Here is a 15,574-nt window from a genome sequence, read left to right on the forward strand (position 1 = left end):
AGTATCTGAGGCTGGACTTGAACTAGAGTCTTCCTGACTCTAGCACTGATGCTCTATCTATTGTACTACCTAGAGATGATTCTTTAAAAAGAAGATTCTGGGAAGAATTCACCAAGGGGATGGGGGACTGCCAAGCCAAAGGGATCTCCCATGGTGAGAAGGCCATAGGAAGGAAGTGAAGGAAGTTCCAAGTGAGAAAGCAGCTGTACGGTGGTGTTAAAGTGCAAAGAGAAGAAGCAGAGTCAGGTGCATACAGTGTTGATCGCTCTCGGTGCCAAAATGGATAATTATAGCACTGTTTTCTGCTCCTCTCCTATTACTCTTCCCAGGCATGATACGTTAGAGCCAAGCTGGATTGTTCTCTGTTACCATCTCCCCTCCTGCCAACACAGTCTGGCTTCTCCCATAGCATGCTGGGACTGAAATACACTCTCTTCCTTAAAACCCAACTCAAATGGTGCCTCTGCCATGAAGGCTTCTCTCCTCATCTCAGTAGATAATGAGCTTCCCCCTTGGAGTACATGTGGTATAACTCTCTAATGCACTTCTTCTCTATTATGGTGAATTATACTTCGTCTGTGTTAGTGTCTTTGGCCACTCCTGAAAGACAAGAATCATGTCATATCAAAACGCTGTATCTTCCACTGTCCTTAGCACAATGTCTACACTCAGCAGATGCCCAGAGAAATGTTTTGTAACCAGTAGGTGTCACTGAAAATTTCAAAGGATGCTAAAATCACAGTAAGCTGATGTGATTGGAGTTCTCACAACAGAGAGGCGGCTTTTTTCTCTCTTTAAAAATCCTGAACTTAATAAACACCAAATATAGCGAGCATTTCTACATACAGAGTGGAACAGGAAAAAAAAAGAATTTCATATGAAACTGCAAGTTTTTCTTATGTGCATTGCTTTTCTTTTTAAGTAAGTCAGCCTGTAGCTTTCAACATCTGCTTGTCTACAAGTTCTGTCTGTCTTATCTGTTCCCTTTGCATAAAAGTCTTATTGATTTTCTTTCTCTTCTTTCTTTTGCTTTCTTTCTCTTCTTTTCTTTTCTTCTTTCCTTCTTTTCTTCCTTTCTTACATTCTTCCCTTCCCTTCCCTTCCCTTCCTTTCCTTTCCTTTCCCTTCCCTTCCTTTCCCTTTCCTTCCCTTGGATTTAAGTGAGGCAAAGTTGCACAACATCATTAGCCTCACTCTCTCTTCCAGAGTTGTCATAGTTCAGTGGCAGGGCAAAGTCAAGATGACTGGTGATGGGTCCAGATGTAATGAATGACCTTGGTGTCTTCCATGTCTAGTCAGGTGATCCATGTCACCTATTTTATCTCCTTCATGGCCATTGGAACAAAGTGTTCTCAGCTATCCTTTCTGCCGGGGGAAGTCTTCACATACTTGGGGTAGACATCCCCCTCACTCATCAACAGGTTTGAGATCTGTCTGTTACCCTCAACCTCATCTGCTGAGGTTTCAGGGTGTGGCTACTGTGCATGGCACAGCTTCTTGGAGCCACAGGTGAGAGTTGGGTGAATCATGTGGACACCAATGGTAGATGAGCAGCTCAAGCCCTCACACCAGAGGTGCTAGTCCTCCTGAACACCCAATCTGCCCTGATCAGAGATAAAATTGAAAATGAAGTTTGAGGTCAGACTGAGGAATGGACATAAGGAGTCTGAGCTTTATTTTATAGGCTATAATTCTTAAATAGTAGTGTAGAGAAAAGAGATGAGTATTTGGAGTCAGAAGACAATCTCAAGGCCTGACTTAATGCTTACTAGCTTTGTGACCTTAGTCTAGTCACTTTAACTTGACTGGGCTTCAGTTTTCTCCTCTATAAAATGAGGATTATAATACAAGACCTCAGTCACAAGGTTGTGAAGAAAAGATCTTTGTAAATAATAGAGTCCTGTACGGATGAGTCCTTTTGTACCTGTTTGGTGTAGGAATGCTTGATAAAGTCAGATCTGGGAAACTGTTTCTCCTTTCAGGACTGAAAGTCATTGGATTGCAGATTCATTTTACAGATGAAGAATCTGAGGCCTAGAAAGTTGAAGGGACTTACCAAGATCACAGGGTTGTAGGGAACATGACTTAGTTTCTGAATCCTAGTTCTATGACTGAAAATCCAACACCCTTCTTGAGGTATCATTACACAACCCTACCAGTCTTAGATGCTAGGGGAATCTTTCCTCCCAATCTGCATCTTTTCCATGAAACACATGACTAGTCATGGGGAGACTGGTCAACGAAGGCTTGATCCTTAGAACATGTTCAGGCTTGAGCACATAAAGAGTGTCCCTCCTTGGATTGGATCCAACATGTGGAATTTGGTTAGCCTATTTCCAGTCAGACTTAGGGCTGGTACTCCATATCATGATGAAAAGCATTCTAATTTGCTGCAAAGCCAGGAAGAACTGATGACTCAGGAGGTGCTGAGCCAGAACTGAGTGCACATACAAAAAGGAAGACTCACTGATCTCTGTCTCTTTTCCTTCCTGGTGGTTGAGGGAGGCCAAAACTGCTGTTAGCTTCTAGCTGTTATGTGTCTGTTAACACATGGCACCTGTTTTTTTCACGTTTATTCTTTCTTTATCTTAAGTGAATGAATATCCTGAAAAGGGCGTGCCACATAGATGACTGTGAGTTTGGGAGACCCACAACAGCCACTAGCAGCAGTCAGGAGTAGAGTGCGCCAGAGCTGGTGGCAGTGATCCCAAGAGTGGTGGTGGCTGACAAAAGAAAGCATCTATGGGAGAAAAAGCAGAGACAGTCACCTGAACCCCAATAGGCAGAAGTGCTGACTAATGAACTTCAGGAAAGCACTAGTCCTTGGAGCTCAAAAGAAAGCTAAATCTAAGAGGAAATTTATGAGAATTATACATCAGGAGAAAAGGATATTTGATTACCAGGAGCTAGGAAGCACCCCTTTCCCACATGTTCTTCTAATTTAATTTTGAGCCTACTCTTGCAAGGAATTTTGTATGTGCAAGGGGACAGTATGTAGTCAGTTTTGGACAGGTGGGTGTACGTAAGGTAGATTTTAGTGTATGTTATTCTTTTTAAGATATTAGTTCCCAGGATCCATGGCTATAATAATCTCTAGTTCCCAGGCTCATGTCTTGTAAACATCTCCACTTCCTATTATAATCTTAAGATAATGTGGAGTGGTAAATAATCTACTGCACTTACATTATGTGCTTAAGGCATAATGATATTGTTGAAGTCAATGTAAACTTGTGAGATTATTGCTGGCAAATTGCCTTCTTTGTTTGTTACCCTATAAATCAAGTGGAGACTGGGTAAGTGGGGAATAGGAAAGCACAAGGGGAATGTGCATGTATGTTTGCCTCAACTGGCCCCCATTGAGGCTTAGGGGGAAATTCACAAGCTGGAATGCTTTGTGTGCCTTGATTGGCCCCCATCAAGGCTTGGGGAGATTTGTTCATGTGTTAGTCTTGACTGACTCCCACTGAGACTTAGGGGACCTGGAGGAGTTGTAGCGATATTCTCGCCCTCACCTTCAAGAAGAGTAATTAGGGGATGATGTAGGAGTTGGTGCTCCCCTTCTCAGCAAACCCTCTTGAGAAGACTAGAATAAATTAGTAAGCTTATTTAATCCCTCATTATGTCTCCAATACTGTCTTCCTGTCCTTGCTACCCAGATCAAGAGTGAACCTGCTAGAACACCTACTAGTGCTAAAAGTCCTCCTGTGTTACCTTCCACCCTCTAATTGGCATAGTCAGTTTTATTTGTCTAATAGTGGGGAATGTTTTATATCAACTGTTCTTTTTTTAAATAATTTATTTATTTATAGTTTTCAACATTCAGATAAGGTTAGAGGGGTGGAGCCAAGATGGCAGAGTGAGAGCAAAGACTCACCTAACCTTTTAGACAAACTCCTTCAGATACCTCTAAAAAGAGAATCTGACCAAATTTTGGAGGTGCAGAATCCAGTAGGAGACAGACTGTGGCAGGTTCACAGCCCAAGACAGACTGGAAGGTCCACAGGAAGGATCTGTTCCATGGGGGTGAGCCCACAGCACACAATCCAGCGCATCCAGCGCAGCGGAGCAGGAGGATCCCAGAGAAATCTGAGACAGCAGCAGGCAGAACCAGCAGAGCAGCCCAGGGTGAGAGACCAACAGAGCCCAGTGAGTGACAGTCGCTGAGGCCCAGGTATCAGCCGCAGCAGCTCCTAAGACTTTCAGCCCGCAGATTAAACGTCTGTAAGTCACCTACTTGAACTTCCGGGAGCCAAGATGGTGAAGTGATCAGTAAATGTTCTCTCCTCCCTGCTTGATGACCTTGAAAGAACCATAAAATATTTCTCCAGAAAAATCCTGGATCAGCAGGAACAGCAGAGGGGACAAATAGTCTCATAACACCTGAGGCTAGGAAAATAGCTAAGGGGGATTCCTCCTAATGTGGCAGAGGTGAACTGGAAGGAGAGGAGCCCCAGGAGGGGTGAAAACTTGCACTAGGATCTACGCATGCCTAGCACTCCACAGGAAATGGGAAGATAATAGGGCATCTGGGATCACCATCCCCTGAGCTTGCCTTTGCCTCAGTTCAGCTGAGGAGATCTCCTGTGTCCAGACCACCCCTCCCCAACACTTAACAAGCTAACCCAAGGGCTGATAGGGGAAACACAAAACAAAAACCTGCTCTTAGCTTTTTCACACAAAACAGCTCAACACCAAGTTCTGCAACCTCTAACTGAAAGAACCAGAAGCCACAACACACAATCACCATCATGCACAAGAAAAAGCAAAACAAGAGCATAAAAACCATAGAATCTTTCTATACCAAAACACAAATACCAAAGAGGTCAGTAGTGAGACCGTACTTCCATCTGAAACTTCAGAAGGGACTATGAACTGCTCACATGCACAAACAGCTCTCATGGAACAGCTGAAGAAGGAAATGGAAAAACTGCCCAATGATTTTAAAAGTGTGAAAAAAGAATTCACTAATGAGAACACCTCTTTAAAAAGGAAAATTGAACAAATGGAAAAGGAAGTACAAAAATTAACTGGAGAAAATAACTCCTTAAAAGGAACAATTGGACAGATGGAAAAGGAGATGCAAAAGTTAACTGAAGAAAACAACTTGATAAAGATTAGAATTGGGCAAATAGAAACTAATGACTCTATGAGACAGCAAGAATCAGTCAAATAAAATCTAAAGAATGAAAAGATAGAAGAAAATGTAAAATATCTAATTGGAAAAACAACTGACCTGGAAAATAGATCCAGGAGAGAGAATTTAAGAATTATTGGCCTGACAGAAAGCCACGATGAAAAAAAGAGTCTAGACAATATCTTCCAGGAAATCATCAAAGAAAACTTCCCAGAAGTGCTAGATCCAGAGGGCAAAATAGTCATTGAAAGAATCCACTGTTCACCTCCTGAAAGGGATCCCAAACTCAAAACCCCAAGAAATATTGTTGCCAAATTCCAGAACTATCAAGTGAAGGAGAAAATACTACAGGCAGCCAGAAAGAAACCATTCAAATATTGAGGAGCTACAGTCAGGATCACATAGGACCTTGCTGCTTCTATATTAAAAGATCAAAAGAATTGGAATCTGATATTTCATAAGGCAAAGGAGTTTTCAACATTTACTTTTACAAGATTTTAAGTTCCAAATTTTTCCCCCTACCTCCTCTCCCTTTCCCCAAGACAACATGCAATCTGATATAGGTTATACATGCACAATCATATTCAACATATTTCCACAGTAGTCATGTTGCGAAAGAAGAATCAGAATAAAAGGGGAAAACTGCAAGAAAGAAACAAACAAAAAACCAACAAAAGGCGAAATACTATGCTTTAATTTGCATTTAGATTCTATAGCTCTTTCTCTGGATGTGGATAGCATTTTCCATCATGAGTCTTTTGGAATTGTCTTAGATCTCACTGTATTGCTGAGATGGGTTAATGTTGCTGTTACTGTGTACAGTGTTTTCCTGGTTCTGCTCACTTCACTCAGTATCAGTTCATCTAAGTCTTTCTAGATTTTTCTGAAATCCACTGCTCATCATTTCTTATAGAACAATAGTATTCCATTATATTCATATGCCACAACTTGTTCAGCCATTCCCCAATTGATGGGCATCCCCTCAATTTCCAATTCTTGACCACTACAAAAAGAGCTGCTATAAATATTTTTTGTAATGTTGGTCCTTTCACCTTTTTTTATGATCTTTTTGGGTTACTAACCTAGTATTGTTATTGCTGGGTCAAATGGCTCTTCAGAATGGTTGGATCAGTTCACAACTCCACTAATAATGCATTAATGTTCCAATTTTCCCACATCTTCTCCAATATTCATCCTTTCCCCTTTCTGTTATATTAGCCAATCTGATAGGCACGAGATGGTACGTCAGAGTTGTTTCAATTTGCATTTTATAATCAATAAAGATTTAGAGCATTTTTATATGACTATAGATCGTTTTAATTTCATATGAAAGCTGCCTGTTCATATCCTTTGACCATTTGTCATTTGGGGAATGACTTGTATTCCTATAAATTTGACTCACTTCTCTATATATTTTAGAAATGAGGCCTTTATCAGAGACACTATCAAAAAAATTGTTTCCCAGATTTTTGCTTCCCTTCTAATCTTGATTGCATTGGCTTTGTTTTGTGCAAAGACTTTTAATATAATCAAAATTATCCATTTTGCAATTCATAATGTTCTCCATCTCCTTTTTGGTCATAAATTCTTCCCTTCTCCATGGATCTGACAAGTAAACTATTCCTTGCTCTCCTAATTTGCTTTTTGTATCACATTTTATGTCTAAATCGTGTACCTGTTTTGACCTTATCTTGGTATATGGTATAAGATATTGGTCTGTACCTAGTTTCTGCCACATTATTTTCCATTTTTCCCAGCAGTTTTTGTCAAATAGTGAATTCATATCCCAGAAGATGGAGTCTTTGGGTTTCTCAAACAGTACATGACTATAGTCATTGATTACTATGTCTTGTGTACCTAAATTATTCCACCGATCCACTACTCAGTTTCTTAGCCAGTATCAAGTAGTTTTAAATATCAACTGTTCTTCATATACCTTCTTGTAAGTACCCTTTTCTAAGAGCTAATGGAATCCAGCTGATTCTGATTGATAATGTGGAGCACATCAGTAGGGGCTTGTGAGTAATGGCAGTGGAAAACTCAGCTCTCTGGTGTCTCCCCCCTCCACCCAAACCCCAGTAGAAGTAATTATCTATTCTCTGGAGTCTACCAGTGTGAGAGCAGGTTGGAGGAGTGAGCCTAGAGGAGCTGCTACAGAATCATAGCATCACAGATACACAAGGGACCTCAGAGATCATGTAGTTCTACCTCCTTCTTATGTGGAGCGATTTGTGCAAGGTCACAAGGATAGTCAGTGTCAGTCAGAATTTGAACAAAGCTCCTCTGACTCCAAAGTCAAAGTTCTTTATAATGTACCAGAGTCCAAAGGACGGTTTTGACATTCCTTCACAGATCCCCTGCCCCAGGAGTTATTCTTAAGTGAGGTTCATGGTTTATTGCCAAGCTGCATGAGCCCCATTATAAAATGCGAATGACCAGGAGGAAGCGCTGCTGGGTAATGGGCAGAGATGTGGGAAGATGATGACCTGGTAGCAATTTATCCTAACTCTTCTCCCCTCACCCCTTTAGACATTTCACATGGCTGTTTCTCTCCTAAGGATGATTCTTTTCTCCTCTTCCCTGTTTAGTCGTCCTCTTTTCTGTTTCCATTCATATGCACAACTTTTCTCTTTTATTCCCTTCTAACATTCACAAACTAGAGCATGTTGTGTGTGAGATGTAGTGATGTACGTGTGCCCCACTCCCAAAGGCATGACACGTGCTTATTATTTTTAGAGTAAAAACAAATGGCAGTGCTCACATTCTCCTGGGCTCTGGAAGCCTGGCTTGGGAGCTGGGGAGTTTGCAGCATCTCCATCCGCCTGAGCTGTGTGGGTCTCTGGTGACAGCCTGTGCCAGCAAAATGCCGGATTCCAGATCCTGGCAGCTTCCCCCAAGTGTAAAACAACAGCTCAAACAATGTAAATTCTTGTTCGTTTGTTCAGAACATGAATTAATTATGCTGAGAAAATTCCCTGCCCCTGGACCCTTCTTGCTCTATTAGAAATAAGCAGCGCTCTATTCTGTCAAGAGGACAAGGAGGAAAAAACCCAGTGACTTAGGGCCCTGCTGATGATGGTGAGGTGGGTGGGGGATCCAGAGCAGAACAAGAAAACAGGATTTCTTTCACTTCTTATTTGTTGGCTTATTCCTCCCCTGTTCCCCTCCCCACCCCAAATGACTGAACAAAGTATTTTTTCTGGGTGCACCTTCTACCCAAATCTTTCCACTATGCAAATGCAATTGGTTTTCCACCTCCCACCTTCATTGTTGTTTGTTGGCGTAGACTTTTGGCATCTCATCTGCCAGGTATGTCAGGCCTCCTCACGCTTCAGTGCTGGGCTTGGCAACATCCCCCTCCATTATTTACTGTTCTTCCTCATTTAGCATTATCTGTCTTTGGAAGCCTCTCTCTCTGTTTTTCTCTGCCTGTCTCTCTCTCTTTTTGTCTCTATCTCTCTGTCCTATTTCTCTTCTCTGTATCTCTCTTTTCTTCTTCTTTTCTCCTTCTCCTCTTCTCCTTTTTCTTCCCTCCTTTCCTTCTCACCTCCTCGCCCTTCTCCTCTCCTCTCCTTTCCTCTCCTCTGTTCTGCTGTCTTCTCTTTCTCTCCCTCTCTCTCCTCTTTTCTCTCTCCCTCCTCTCTGTCTCTGTCTCTCTGTGTCTCCCTTTGTGTGTTTCTCTGTGTGTGTCCCTCTGTGTCTCCTCATGTGTCTCTGTCTCTCACTTTTAATCTATGATATTCCTCCCATGGTTCCAACATAAATAAGAGGTTAGGGGATAATCATGAAACATTGCCATGCTTTGCTCATAAATCCCTTAATATTGCTAAGGGTTCCATTTTTATACATTCATTGTGATTTAGTATTTTAATTGACAATTTGGAAATACCTTCAGTGAGCTATTTGGAGTCTTCCATCCAAATCCTAATGGCAACCATTTAGTATCTTACTCTTTTTTAGTGGTCAGTTCAATTCATCAGACACTCCATTTTTTCTATGTCTGGACTCTGGGGTTACTTATTGTCCCCCCCATATGTGACCCCTCATCTCTCATCTCCATGCCTTTGTACAGCCTGTTCTTCAAGCTTATTCTACTCATGTCTGACTCTTTGTTTCTGGTTCTCTTCAGGTCTCAGCTCAGGTTCTACATGAGACCTTTCCTGTTCCAAAATTCCTTTGCATCTAGTGCATTTATTTGTATTTATACATGCTGCTTTCTCCTAGTAGAATGTAAGCTTCTTAAAGGTAGGGATTGTTTTCATTCTTATCTTTGTACCCCCAAGGACTTAGCTTGACCCACAGTAGATCCATAATAAATGCTTGTTGAATAAAATTGACATTGTGCTAAGCATGTGGACACAAACACAAAAACCTATTGGTCTCTGACCTCTCCTGCTTTTTACCTAAGTGAAATCTGCTCAGGACTCTGCAGGAAAATTTAGAAGTAGAACTTGTGAAGCCAATAGGAGTTATAGGTGATCCAGGACTTTGGGACAGAGTGGAAAGGGTTCTGGACTTGGCATCATCAGACCTCATCGCTGTTATCATCATCATCATTGAGAAATATTTATTATGCATTTTAATGAACAAATCTCAGGGACAAAGAGAGACAAGGTTTATATAATACATCTTACTATTAAGTAGTTTATTGTTCAGTTAAAGGACAACAGAGATCAGTCAATCAGCAAACCTGTTTTGGGTCAGGCTTTCTGTTAGCTCCTTGGGGTACAAAGACAGAAATTAAACAGCCCATAAACTCTAGAAGGTTATATTATTTTTTAAAAATTGATTTTTATGGTTACCATTTGTTTTTATAGTACCTAGGTATTTCCCTTCCCCTCATCCTTTATGACGTTTTAAAAGGGGATGAAGAGGAAAAAATTCAGCAAAATCATTCAGCACATCCAAAAAAAAAAAAACTCACCTCGTAACTAATGATGCCTATTCAAGGACCCCAACTTTTGCAAAGGAACAGGGTAATGTATGATTGAATGACACATTCTTCTCCTGTTCATTCCTTGAGACCAAGCTGACTCTTTATAATTTTACAGCATTTGATTTCTATTGTTTTATGGAGTACTCTTTTCATTTAAGCTGTTAGAATCACTATGTAAATTGTCTTCCTGGTTCTCTTGGTTTCACTTTGTATCAGTTCATGTAAATCTTTCCATGCTTTTCCGTATACTGCATGTTTGTTGTTTTCTACAGCCAACATACTGTACATTCTAATTCTATAAATATGTATGTATCCATTCTATATATACAAATGAACAAATCCATTCTAAAATGCATATAGTATGACCTTTAGGGTCATGTACTCATTTTGAATTTATTGTGGAGTAGGGTGTAAGATGTTGAACTAAGCCCAATTTCCATCAGAATGCTTTCTAGCCTTCCCTCCAGTTCTTATAAAATAGGGTGTTATCTCCTAAGTAATTTATGCTTTCAGGTTTATCTAACACTGAATGATTGAGTTCAATTATTTGTAATTCTTCTTTATTCAGTCTGTTCCATTACAGACTTAAACATTTTTTTAACCTGTACCAAACGGTTTTGATGAGTGCTGTTTTATGTAATAAGGTTTGATGTTTGGGATTGCCATCTCCACTTCATTGAGACCTCTTTCTTTATTTCCTCTTTTGTTAGGAATTTGCATTCTAATGGGAAAGAGAACATATGCATATATAAATATATACAAAACACACAAAATGGATACAAGGTATCCTAGTGGGGGAAGTCTGGGGGGGAGAGGGGGCAGGAAAGGCCTAATGAAGAGGGTAGTGTTCCAACTGAGACTTAAGGACAATCATGGAATCCAAGAAACAGAAAAGAGCAAGGAGCGTATCCTAGGTGTGGAGGATAGCCAGCACAAAGGGCCAGGAGATAGCAGACGAAATGTTGTGTGTGAGGAATTTGTGAAACCAAAATAATACACAACCTTGTAATATTGCATAAGCTCACCAGGGTGACATAAAACAAAGTGCTTTACGAGGTCTGAGGAAGGTTTTAATAAAATGTGATTAGAGAAGGCTTTCTAGAGAATGGGGGCATTTGAGATGGTTGAAGGTGGGTTAAGAGTTTAACTGATAAAGATGGGGAGGAAAGGCATTGCAAGCCTAGTTAGAACTCTCTGGCTTTCTCTCCTAGAACCATGTCAACTACATCTGCCCCCTCAAGGGCTTGGCGGGGGGAGATGTTTCTCTACTACCTTTAGCTTTAGCCCCCATTGACTGTGTGCCCGAACCCTTTGCCACCTTCATTAAGGAAGTAGATGCAAGTGTCGTTTAATTTCTTGACATCAATTAACATTTACCAAGGGATATTTGCTTCAAAAATATAGTGAGAACAAACATGGAGACATTCCTTCCCTTCCCCCCCACCAATAACACTTTGGGGGCCTATCCTCTAATAACATTATCTCTGACCAAATACCAGTGAGTAAAGGAATGAAGATATCCCCCAAGGATGATGAGGCAGAAGGAATGAGATGAAGAAACCAGGCTCAAGTTGATTCAGATCTTGAAGATGTCTCCAGTTTCAGTTATGCATCTAATAGAAGAGCAGGAAAAAAAAGACTTCTCCTAACTACATAATCAGCAGACTGGAACCAGCTGCAGAATGTCCACTCCTGCTCTACAGCGTATCCCAAATCACTTCCATTCTGTGTCATTGCGAGTCTCTGGGGAGCAGATTCTTTGGCATCTCCATGTGGAGAGACACCATTGGGCCTTGCTCAAAGTCACAAAGGTAGTAAGTGGTGCAGATTGTTATTAGAAGTCCTCTGATTATTTCTGAGTAGCTAGGTGTGTAGTGGATAGAGTACTGGACCTGGACTCAGGAAAACTCATCTTCTTGAGTCCAGACCCAGATACTTACTAGCTATGTGACCCTGGGCAAGTCACTTAACCCTGTGTGTTTCAGTATATTCATCTATAAAGTGATTTGGAGAAGAAAATGGCAAACCACTCCAGTATCTTGGCCAAGAAAACCCAAAATGGGGTCTTGAAGAGTCAGACATGACTGAAATGACTGAACAGCAACCTCTGATCATTGCCTATTCTCTTTAAATTAGTTCAACAATTTTAAGCGTCTACTATGTGCTTGGCACTCTATTTCTATAAGGAAACCACCCACTATTCTTGAGCATCTAGACCTTAGTCTACTGGAAATGTTTTTTCTTCTGGAAATCCTTAAATGCTCCAGAAAATGGCCTGCATCTGAAGCTCCATTGACACCCATTAAATAACCCGTGTTTTGTCGAACTTTCCCAGAGATTACAAATAGTTCCTTAAACAAACTAGTGAAATGTACAAACTAATTTACTGGTCTGTAATTCCCTAGCAAGGCAGTAGGTTCCCTAATAAATGCCAGCAGAATATCGGCATTGGTCCAGCCTCGGGGGCATCCTCCACGACCATAAAGTAAGTGAGCTTGTAAATACCACACTGAAAATCTCTCCAGTTCAAATCTTCTGTTTTCTCTCAATGTCATTTGGGGACCATTTTCTCCTCCAGAGAAATCCGTAGATTTAGAATGATCTGAGACTTGAGGGCTCATCTCATTTAATTCCCTTTATTTTATCAATGAAGAAACTGAGGCCCCAGGACATAAAATGTTTTGCTTAAGGTCAGGAGAGGGGGGCATGGAAGTGGCAGAGCTGGCTCCTGTGCATCCAAGCTCCACCCTCTCTCCTTTGTACCCCATTGGTTGCTCCCTAGTGAGCCTTTTGGGAAAAGCCCTTGGCTTTCCATTGATGTTTTCCTGCTCCTTCATCTGCCCCCTAAAATCTGATTGGAAACAGAGGGCTGCTCTTTTCTTCTTTTCTGTTGCTGTAAGCAATAACTCGCTCCTGCTCTCAGACTCTCTACCTTTCTTAATTGGGCCAATCTGTTCCCTTGACATTTAGCCATCGCATATATTCTTCTAAAAGCCCTTTCTTGTCAGCTGAGATATTCTCAACTGTCTTGAGCACATTTTTCATTTGAGTATCTTAAATGATTTTCTACTCTCTTTTGCCTTTAAAAAAAAAAATCACCTACTTCATTTTCCCATTTCTAGTTTTTCTCCCTTTCTCCATCCTTCTCCACCCCTTCATCCCAACCATATATATAATATATACATATATATACATACATACATATATATACATGTATGTGTGTGTGTGTGTGTGTATATATATGCTTCTCTATTTATAGAGGGACAGGGACTTTTTGCTGTGATGGCAGCAATGCAGGGCAAATGTCATCGGTTCTGCCAGCCTTGTCCCTGGAATGTCTATAAGTTAGCATATTCCGCTACCATATATAGCCAGGATGTGGGGGTAGGGGAAGGAGGTGATGATGATAGGGATAGGAAGGATAAATGAAAAGCAGTACATGTGTTTATCTCCAGCACCAGAAAGACTCAGTGGGAATTTCAGATTACTTGAGGGGATTTGTATCATTTATTCTGGGGTGACTAAAAAATGAAAGGAATTTATACATCTTGATCCTGCTAGGAGTGAAGACTAGGGACCTTTGGGGCAAGGGGCAGATCAAGTAGAAAAAGTCTAGGCAGCTGTGTGTTATCTTTTTGCCAGCTGGGTGTGGTGAGGCCCAGCCAGAAAATTAAAAACATATTGATTAGTCCCTGAGCATGCAGTCCTGGAACTATCTCACAAAAGAATAATCATACTCTCTAACCAGAAGGAAATAGTGGAAGCAGCAGATAATGTAACACTGCATAAGCGGAATGTGATGGTGGCAGCAAGGGGGATCCCAGAAGCATAACAAGGACAGTGTTGTGACTGGAACATCTTCCAAGCTACACCTTCCGTCTATGGCTCACGTACCCCAGGTTGCAGATGACCAGCTTGGTGCAGGGGTAACATTTGCTCATCAGAGTAACACAGAGCAGGATAGGCAAATTGGCCATCATTGATAATACCTGAGTCAGCATCTCGAATCCCAAGGTGGCTTCTTCATATTTGGTGTTTGACTTGGATTCCCACTTCTCATTCTCTGAATTCCCCTTTAAACTCAGTTCCTTTGTATCTAATGTCCATTCCAATGATACAATAAACATTTATAAAGTACATAGTATGTGTGAGATACTGTAGTAAGTGCTGGGCATACAGTTAATAAAAAAGAAAGATGTTTCCTGCCCTCAATCTAAGGGTGGGTTGGACTGGGTACCCATGTGAAGGCATCTTGTTCCATGGAATTGAAACCATGCAGAGCAACAGAAGCAAAGTGGAGGGAGCTCTAGCTTCTGCCCTCTATAAAGGAAGGCACTAGGAGGAGTTTGGTATTCCACCCTTCAGCCCTTCAATCAAAGGGAAGAGGAGACTGAGGGAAGTAGTATTAGCTAAAGCTTGAGTTATTAGCATGGTTGGGCAGCTAGGTGGTGCAGTGGATAGAGCACCAGTGCAGAAGTCAGGAGGACCTGAGTTGAAACCCACAGATACTTGACACTCACTAGCTGTGTGACCTAGGGTAAGTCACTTAACCCCAGTTGCCTCATCCTGGGTCATCTCCAGTCATCCTGATGAATATCTGGTCACTGAATTTAGATGGCTGCAGAGGAGAAGTAAGACTGGTGACCTCCCTCACTCAAAACAAAGTCAAGTGCAAGTCATGTCATTATTTCTCTGATGGCATGGTCTTCTTCAGCAACGAAGGACCAACACACACACATATCAGCATGGTAATAAGATTAGAAATGACGAGCTTATCCTGGAAGGGGCAGATGTGATCACTTTCTTACCAGGATTGCCTTGGCATGAGTTGCTGTGCCAGGATACGGGGTCTCTTTTCTTAGGCTCAGACTTAGCTCTCCTTACCCCTAGATCCCCAAAGAACAAAATTCTTAGTATGAAGTAGGCTCCTGGAAGATAGAGCTTTTTTCTGAACCCTGTCAACCATAGACCATAACAATGGCATTGATCTTACATGCAGATGGTATAAATGGCTGCCTACATAATGTTGCTGTAAGGGTAGGCATTTAATAAATGTTTATTGATTGATTAATTGATTAGTTGATTAAGGACCCTTATAAAATTCTTTTCATCCAAATATATCCTTTACTCAAGAGCTACAGTGGAGTGTTTCACAGGTAAAATTTCTTCACTAGCAAATTATTATTTCAATTGGATTATGTAATAATTACTCCAGGGGCTCTTCTTTCAAAGAGCAAATACTCTAGAGTGATAATGTATTTAGTATCTAACATCTTGGCAATCATTCAGTGAATATTTGCTGAAAACTCCCTGGTACCAGGCTCTATAGAGAATGTAAAGAAGAAAAAGTCATAGTCGTTGAACTAATGAAACTGATAGTCTAGTAGAGGAGATGAACCATGCACATAGATAACTATGAATTCATCTATCATGTGAAAGTGAAAGAAGATAGATACAAACTGTTATATTGATCTAGAGGAGGAAACTATTACTTCCAATGAGGA

The sequence above is a fragment of the Notamacropus eugenii genome, chromosome 3, assembly GCF_028372415.1.
Source record: "Notamacropus eugenii isolate mMacEug1 chromosome 3, mMacEug1.pri_v2, whole genome shotgun sequence".
NCBI lineage: Eukaryota > Metazoa > Chordata > Mammalia > Diprotodontia > Macropodidae > Notamacropus > Notamacropus eugenii.